Raw genomic sequence first — 8,478 nt, forward strand, 5'->3', positions numbered from 1 at the left:
AACTATCTATGACATCATCAGTGATGACAAGCATAGGATGCTGGAAAGGACATTGGATGATTACATAAAGTGTCACAATGGTGGAGGATGCACAAGAAATTATAAGGGCTGATATTTAAGGAGTTAATAAAAACCCACCTGGTCACCCCCCAATAATAATAACACTATACTACACACAGCTTCTTAATTGGAAGTCTGTCTGATCATAGCTTTATTGAATGATGATTGATTCAACATGGTGAATATAAGAATTATTAAAAAGAAAAGTATAAACTACCCTGTAGTTAGAGTTCTTGGCAATGATGGCTTCATCATGAAATGCCAAAATCTGAAAAATCCCGTGTACATTTCTACTTATGCTGACCAGTAGTACAGATACATTCAAGACTACCATACATACATACATACATCACTACCCGATATAACAACCAACCAGTTTCAGTGGTATACAATGGCTCCTGTGTACATAGCCCTAAAACATCACCCATCACCTATCCAACCTTAACTGGTCAACCTAGAATGTGGAACATTACGTAATGGATACAATAAATACAATGCACAATGAAATACATACATACAATGTAATGAAGCACCTTCCTGTACCGGAGTTACATTCCTCAAAACCTAGTACAAATTTTCAAATAAAAAAATGAGTATATATATATATATATATATATATATATATATATATATATATATATATAATCGTACAAAAAAGGGAACAGCACAACACTTTTAAACTTATCTTCTGGGTGCAAAGCCTTCAGGAAGCCCGTCCACCGGCTATCCAAAGTCCATAGATTCAAGCAAAAACCAGGCAGCACTCCATTGTTTCTTAGTTCATCGTCCAGTGTTTAATTACACCCACATGTCTGTCTGACGTTTCGGCTCTAAATGAGCCTTTCTCAATATACATTGAGTATACATATATACATTTTAATGACGGCACGCAGAGGCAGAAATTTGAAAGACACTTTGGTATCTAGTCATTATGTTTCAAAATCTCCCTCTTTTTTTAAGAGTAAGGGTAAAAGGAAAGGATTCTTTCCATGTGGCAACTGCCTGGCTTGTAAAAATCATAAATGATCCAGGTACTTCGTGTCATCGGATGGCCTCAAGACCTTTGATATTAGGGATTATATCACATGTACTACCACACATGCTATATGCAGTTGTAACCTAATTTACATTGGGTTAACATCACGTGAGTTGTGTGTGAGAACCCGTGAACACGTAAGGGATATTGAGGCCACCCGTGACGTGGATGACGTGGATTCTTTGAAAACAATACCCAGACTCTTTAAATTAAAACATAAATGTAACTCAGGGGATTTCAAAATATGGGGCATTGATTGTGTACATATGGGAATTCAAGGTGGTGATAGGTCACTGTAAGGATTCTGGACTTTCCTGGTGCCTGTTCGCCCTGATCCAAGATGGAGTCTTGGATCTTGCCCTGTCATGGCACTTCCTGTCTGTCCTGATTATTTAAGTCTGGGTCATGTGTTCTAAGGTGCCTGGGAATTTTGTGCTGCTGGCTCCTGAGCTTCTGCCGGTTTGCTGGTGAACTCCCTGCTTCTGCTCACTACTTGGTGGTCTGCCTTTCTTCATTCAGCTACCTCTCGCCTCTGGAACTTCTGCAATGAGCTGCGCTTAGATAGCACTCTCCCTCTTTTCCCCTTGTCATCTCTTTCCCAGGACTGCATTCACACAATGCATCATCTGTGAATTATTGGACTCTTACAAACAAGTACTGGCACATGTGTGATCAAGTTTTGCTGGACTTCCTCATTTTAAGTACTGTGTGCATTCGCACTCTAACCTTATTGGACTTCCTTGTTTAAATATCTGTTCGCCTCTAAGTCTGCTGTGATTTACTTTATTGTGCTGAGGACCTTGTTACTACTGCAGGAATATCTGCATTATGCTCCGTTTGCTATTTACTATATAGAGCTGAAGTCCTCGTTACAATTGCAGAAATATCTGTGTCAATTCTGTTTACATTTCTGTTTCAAGTAAAACAGGGATTTTTGTGTGTACTTACCGTAAAATCCTTCTCTCCGAGCCACTCATTGGGGGACACAGGACCATGGGTGTTATGCTGCTGTCACTAGGAGGCTGACACTAAGTTGAGACAAAAAAGAGTTGGCTCCTCCCCTGCAGTATACACCCTCATGCTGGCTTCCAGATATCCAGTTCAGTGCAAAAGCAGTAGGAGATTAATAACAGTACAATAGCTAACATTAGAGTATAACATGTCAAAGAAAGTCAGGAACCAAAATGGTAACAAGCCATAAGGCTAACAGGGTGGGTGCTGTGTCCCCCAATGAGTGGCTCGGAGAAAAGGATTTTACGGTGAGCACATACAAAAATCCCTGTTTCTCCTTCGCCACATTGGGGGACACAGGACCATGGGACGTTCCAAAGTAGTCCCTGGGTGGGAAACAATACAACCAAATAAACTCTGTGTACCAACTGACTATAAATGCGTGACGCCCACTTGCAGAATACGTCTGCCAAGGGCCGCATCCGCAGAAGATTGAATGTGAACATTGTAGTGCTTTGAGAAAGTATGCAGGCTGGACCACGTTGCGGCCTTGCAAACCTGCTCTGCCGTTGCCTGGTGCCGGATGGCCCAGGAAGCACCCACTGACCGAGTGGAGTGTGCTCTAATCCCCGCTGGGATAGGTCTGCCCCTGACCCGATAGGATTCTTGGATAGCAGACCGAATCCATCTGGCTATCGTGGCCTTAGATGCAGCTAAACCCTTTCTGTGACCCTCCGGGAGAACAAAGAGGGAGTCCGATTTGCGGAAATGAGCAGTTCTGGAAATGTACCTCCTAAGGGCCCGTACCACATCCAGGGTATGAAGGGCCTTTTCGACCCTGTATTTTGGCTGTGGGCAGAAGGAGGGAAGAATGATTTCCTCATTAAGGTGAAAAGATGAGACGACCTTAGGGAGAAAAGCCGGAGATGGGCATAGAACCACCTTATCTTGGTGGAAGGCAAGGAAAGGCGCCCGGCAGGATAAAGCGGCCAATTCTGAGACCCGTCTGATAGATGTCACTGCTACAAGGAAGGCAACTTTCCAGGAGAGGACCGTTAGCGGGAAGTCCTGCAGAGGTTCAAATGGAGGTTCCTGAAGAACGCTCAGAACCAAATTGAGATCCCAGGTCTCTAACGGCATCCTGTAGGGGGGTACCACATGGGAGACCCCCTGAATGAAGGTCCTGACTTGCAGGTTGGCAGCGATATTTTGTTGAAACAAAACGGATAAAGCTAAGATCTGACCCTTGAGGGAACTCAGCGCCAGGCCGGAATCCAAGCCGGACTGTAGGAAATCCAAAATGGAAGAGATTGAGTAAATGAGCGGAGGGCGACCTCGGAGCCTGCACCATGCGAAGAAGGTCTTCCAGGTGCGGTGATAGATGCAAGCGGAAGACGCTTTGCGAGCTCTTATCATGGTGGGAATGACCTGCTGAGAGAAACCAGCTTGGGTTAGAATCCAGGTTTCAACAGCCACGCCATTAAACGTAGGGCCCCTGAGCTCTGGTGGAAGATCGTCCCTTGGCGAAGCAGATCTGGGCGGTCTGGTAACCGCCAGGGAACGTCGGATACGAGCTGAACGAGCTCCGCGTACCATGCGCGACGAGGCCAATCTGGGTCAACAAGGATGACCTGAACCCCCTCCGTCTTGATTTTTTGGATCACCTTCGGCAGTAAGGGAAGCGGAGGGAACACGTATGGGAGTTGGAACCGATGCCACGGAGATATCAGTGCGTCCACCCCGATGGCCTGGGGATCCCGAGAACGTGCTATGAAGTTGTGAACTTTGGCGTTCAGTCTGGACGCCATCAGGTCCACGTCCGGGGTTCCCCAGCGAAGGCAGATTTGCCGGAAAACGTCTGGATGGAGTTCCCACTCTCACGAGGCAAGACCCTGACGGCTGAGAAAATCCGCCGCCCAGTTCTCGACACCCGGGATGTGCACCGCGGAAATGGTAGAGTGGTTGGCCTCGGCCCAACGAAGAATGTGGGAGACTTCCTGCATCGCCGCCCTGCTGCGGGTACCCCCTTGATGGTGTATATACGCCACGGCCGTGATGTTGTCCGATTGAACTCGAATTGTGTGACCCGCAAGCAGGGGGTGAAAGCGTCTCAGGGCGAGTCTGATCGCTCGAATTTCCAGGATGTTTATAGGGAGCCTCGATACCCGAATCGTCCAACGCCCCTGGGCAGAGTGGTGTAGGAATACCACTCCCCAACCGAGGAGACTGGCGTCGGTAGTTACCACCAGCCAACGGATCAGGAGAAAAGAGTTCCCCTGGAGTATAGACGAACCCAGAGTCCACCATGTGAGGGCTTGCCTGATTCGTGGGGACAAAGGGCATGGCCGATCGAGGGATAAGGGACTCCTGTCCCAGATGTCCAGTAGAGCCTGTTGTGAGGGGCAGAGATGGAGTTGAGCGAAGGGAACAGCTCCTATTGCGGCCACCATTTTTCCGAGGATCTTCATGGCAAACCGGATGGACCATGGACAAGGGTGACAGAGCGTCCGAGTTCCCTGTTGAAGCTCTTGGGCCTTGGACCGGGGAAGCAAGACCAGCCCCTTTGATGTGTCCAGGATCATGCCTAGGAATGAGATCCGTTGGGCAGGAATGGGAGAGGACTTGTCCGAGTTGATTAACCAGCCCAGGCACGAAAGAGAATCCAACGTAATGCGGACGCTTGCTTCGCAGGCTTAATAAGACGGACCTTTTATGAGGAGGTCGTCTAAGTATGGCAACACAACCACTCCTCGAGAGTGAAGAATGGCCATGACAGCCGCCATGACATTTGTACATACCCTGGGCGCCGTGGCAAGACCGAAGGGCAAGGCTGTGAATTGAAAGTGGTCCTCCAAGATGGCGAAATGGAGAAACCTTTGATGTGGCGGGAAGATTGGGATATGAAGGTAAGCATCTTTGATGTCTATCGATGCTAGGAACTCCCCTCTCTCCATCGAGAAGATGACCGATTGGAGAGATTCCATTCTGAAGTGCCGTACTTTTACGTACTTGTTTAGTAGCTTCAGGTCCAAAATGGGACGTACCTTCCCTTTCTTTTTTGGCACGACGAAGAGGTTCGAGTAGAAACCTCCGAATCTCTCGTGTTCCGGCACCGGAACGATGACCCCGCGGAGGGATTCGATGGCGCAGTGAAGGGCGCGAGACTGAGCTCCCGAACTTGGGAGACGAGAGGGAAAAAACCGTGCTGGAGGGGAGGCGGAGAATTCTATTTTGTAGCCAGACGACACCAGATCCCTGACCCATTCGTCATGGACGACGGAGAGCCAGACTTGCTGAAAAAGAAGCAGACGTCCGCCTACTTTGGAGGTGTCGACTGGAAAAGTCCCCGAGTCATTGTGAAGGGAATCTGGCAGGCCTGGACCCTCTGGTTCTGGGTTGCCTAGGCTTTCCTCGCCAGGACTGATTCGGCCTGAAAGAAGGTCGAGAGTCTCTGTCTGTGCGTGCGGGTCGTTCTGATCTGGATGAGGTGGCAGAATTGGACCAGAATGGGCTACTGCGAAAGGGCCGAAAGCGAAAATACTGTTGACACTGAAAAGCAGCTTTGGGCCTGTGTTGCGGGAGGAACTTGCTCTTTCCTCCTGTAGCGTCGGAAATAAGCTGATCTAGCTTTTCTCCAAAAAGACGCCCGCTCGGAAAAGGAAGGGAAATCAGAGACTTTTTTGAGGAGGAATCTGCACGCCACTCTCTGAGCCAGATAGCTCTCCTAATGGTGATGGCATTCGAAGCCGCAGTTGCTGCACAGTCCGCTGCGTCGAGGGACGCATACATCACATAATCTCCAGCCATGGCAATTTGTTTGGCTAGGTCCGCCACTTCAGACGGGAGCTCCTGTTCCTGAATGGATTTCTCGAGGACATCTGCCCAGCAAACCATTGCCTTGGCAACCCAAGCCGCAGCAAAGGAGGGAGATAGAGAGGAACCTGAGGCTTCGTACACTGAGCGAGCTAGAGGATCTAACTGGCGTTCCATGGGATTCTTAATAGAAGCGCCATCAGGAACGGATAAGAGAGTTTTGGATGCCAAGCGCGAAACCGGAGGATCTACTAGTGGAGATTCCATCCAATCTTTAACAAGATCTGTGGAAAAGGGATACTTCAATTCCAGGGCCTTTTTGCCTGTAAAACGCTTATCCGGACGCTCCCTGTGTCGCCTGACTATATCCAGGAAATCTGGGTGAGAGGCGAACGTCTTATGGGAATGCTTGCTTCTCGTAAAGGAAACGGAATGGTCCGGAGCAGGATTAGAGTCATCGTCCACTTTTAGTGCATGATTGACTGCCTCGATGAGGGAGTCGACAGTAGACCTAAACTCCGGAGCATCCGGGTCTAAGGATGCATCAGACTCATATTCAGAGTCGTGATCGCTACGGGCCCCTAGAGAGGGTGAGCGAGAAGTGGAGCTACCAGAGGCTGACTGGCGTGGTGAGTGCTCAGGGGAGGTAGTACGGATTCGTTTTCTGGATGACCGTGCCTCCTTCCGGTGAGAGCGGCCCCTGCTGGCCGACAATTCCCCTGTTACGGAGGGATCTCTTAACCTGGGAAAAAGAGAGCCCCGCTCCCCAGAGGGGCCCTGAAGGGATTTAATCGCTTTGGCTAGCGAATCCACGGACTGCGACAGTGACGCAACCCACTCAGGGGGACTAGATACACTGGGGTCGGTGGCGGCGGAGGGCTCCTGGGTACCTGGGGCATCGCAGGCTGAGCAGAGGGGAGAACTCTGAGGCCAAGGAAGTGGAGCCTGGCAGGTGGTACACCCAGTAAAAAAGGTAGTATGCACCTTTGTGATCCTTTTGGTCCTTGACTGGGACATGGTGTATCCTAATGTAAGAGATAGGGCTATGGAAGCGAGGGCGACGCTGCAAGGGAGAATCTAACGTAGTCTCCTTACCCGTGGTCCTGTGTCCTGCAGAGAGAGGGAGAGAAGCAGCGGCGGTGCAGGAGGAGCGACAGCCGGCGGTCAGAGCGCTGCACGTGGAGGAGCTGCGGCGTGCAGAGAGGAAGAAGATGGCCGCCATGGGTTGGGAGGGTAATCTCGCACAGAGCGAGAAGCGCCAGGACTGGGGGGTGGAGCCGCAGAATGACGCGAAAACGGGGGCGGAGCATATCGGAATCCGGCCTGTGCTAGGCCGAAGCCGGGGGCTAAATTTGCGGCTTCGGCCCGGCGCGCGGCCGTGGAGCGCCGGCCCCTAGGGGAGACCCTGAGAAAAGTAAAGGAGCTCTCCGGATCCACTGGGACGACCGACCCCCCCCCCCCCCACATTATGGCACTTACCCCGAATAGAAGGGGAACGCAGAGAAGCTTGCTGCAGGTGAGCTGTGCCCAGGGTGATCAGGACGGTGCAGGGTTGGGGGAAGCCTCTATCCACCATCCCCATAAAAAAGGGGGGTGGAAAGGAACCGTCCGCCTCCTTCCATCATCCGCTTTCTCAGTGGTGATGCAGTGGGGGCTGCACGGACGCCACGATGCAGGGTGCCTCTGAACAGCCCAGGGTGAGACCTGGTGGGCAGGGCTGAATGTCCGGCAATAGGCCTGGCTGCAGAAGAGGATACTGGAGGTGACACTCCAGTGCTCGTCTGATAAGGGAGGGGGAGATCGGTGCCCTTGAAGGGACCCGTCGCCCCTAAAATCAGCTCAGGCAGTGGCTTCCCACGTCGCAGGAGAGGGTATGGAGAGGTAAAAATTCCCGTGCTCGCCTGTTGTTGGTTCGGGGGAGATCGGAACATGAAAGAATCCATCGCCCCCTTCGTCCGGAATAAAAGGTTTGAAATCCAGTGTGCCTCCTACAGACACTAAGCTTGAACTGGATATCTGGAAGCCAGCACGAGGGTGTATACTGCAGGGGAGGAGCTAACTCTTTTTTGTCTCAACTTAGTGTCAGCCTCCTAGTGACAGCAGCATAACACCCATGGTCCTGTGTCCCTCAATGTGGCGAAGGAGAAAACATTCTTTGCTGCAACTTTGTTCTCGGACTGGCTTTATCCCATGCTATTAGATTCCGTAGTACCCATATAATTATTACACTCACGCATACTTACGCAAAAAGAATGTAGGTGGATTGTGACCTTAGATACAATGGCACCTACGGGATTAAATGAGCAACTCAGCATCTCCTCCTTCTTATAAGTACCGTTCATCTCTGGATTAATGATCATGGTTTTAATATTTTATTTTAACTATGTTTTTGTTTCTTTTTTTTTGTTTAGTATATATTTTATCAAGGAACATTGTTCTAAATATCCCATTATGAATCTGATAGCGTGAATATCCTTTCGATCACCTCTAGCTGTTCAAAACAGCTGACATGTCCCCGGGAAGATGTGGGCTTACCGCCGGAGCCCACATTACAGGGGGGGACTTCGACATCTTCGTTCTATTTCGCCCGATGTAGGAAAGGGGTTAAACTACTTAGC

Source organism: Ranitomeya variabilis, chromosome 6, assembly GCF_051348905.1.
Source record: "Ranitomeya variabilis isolate aRanVar5 chromosome 6, aRanVar5.hap1, whole genome shotgun sequence".
NCBI classification, from domain to species: domain Eukaryota; kingdom Metazoa; phylum Chordata; class Amphibia; order Anura; family Dendrobatidae; genus Ranitomeya; species Ranitomeya variabilis.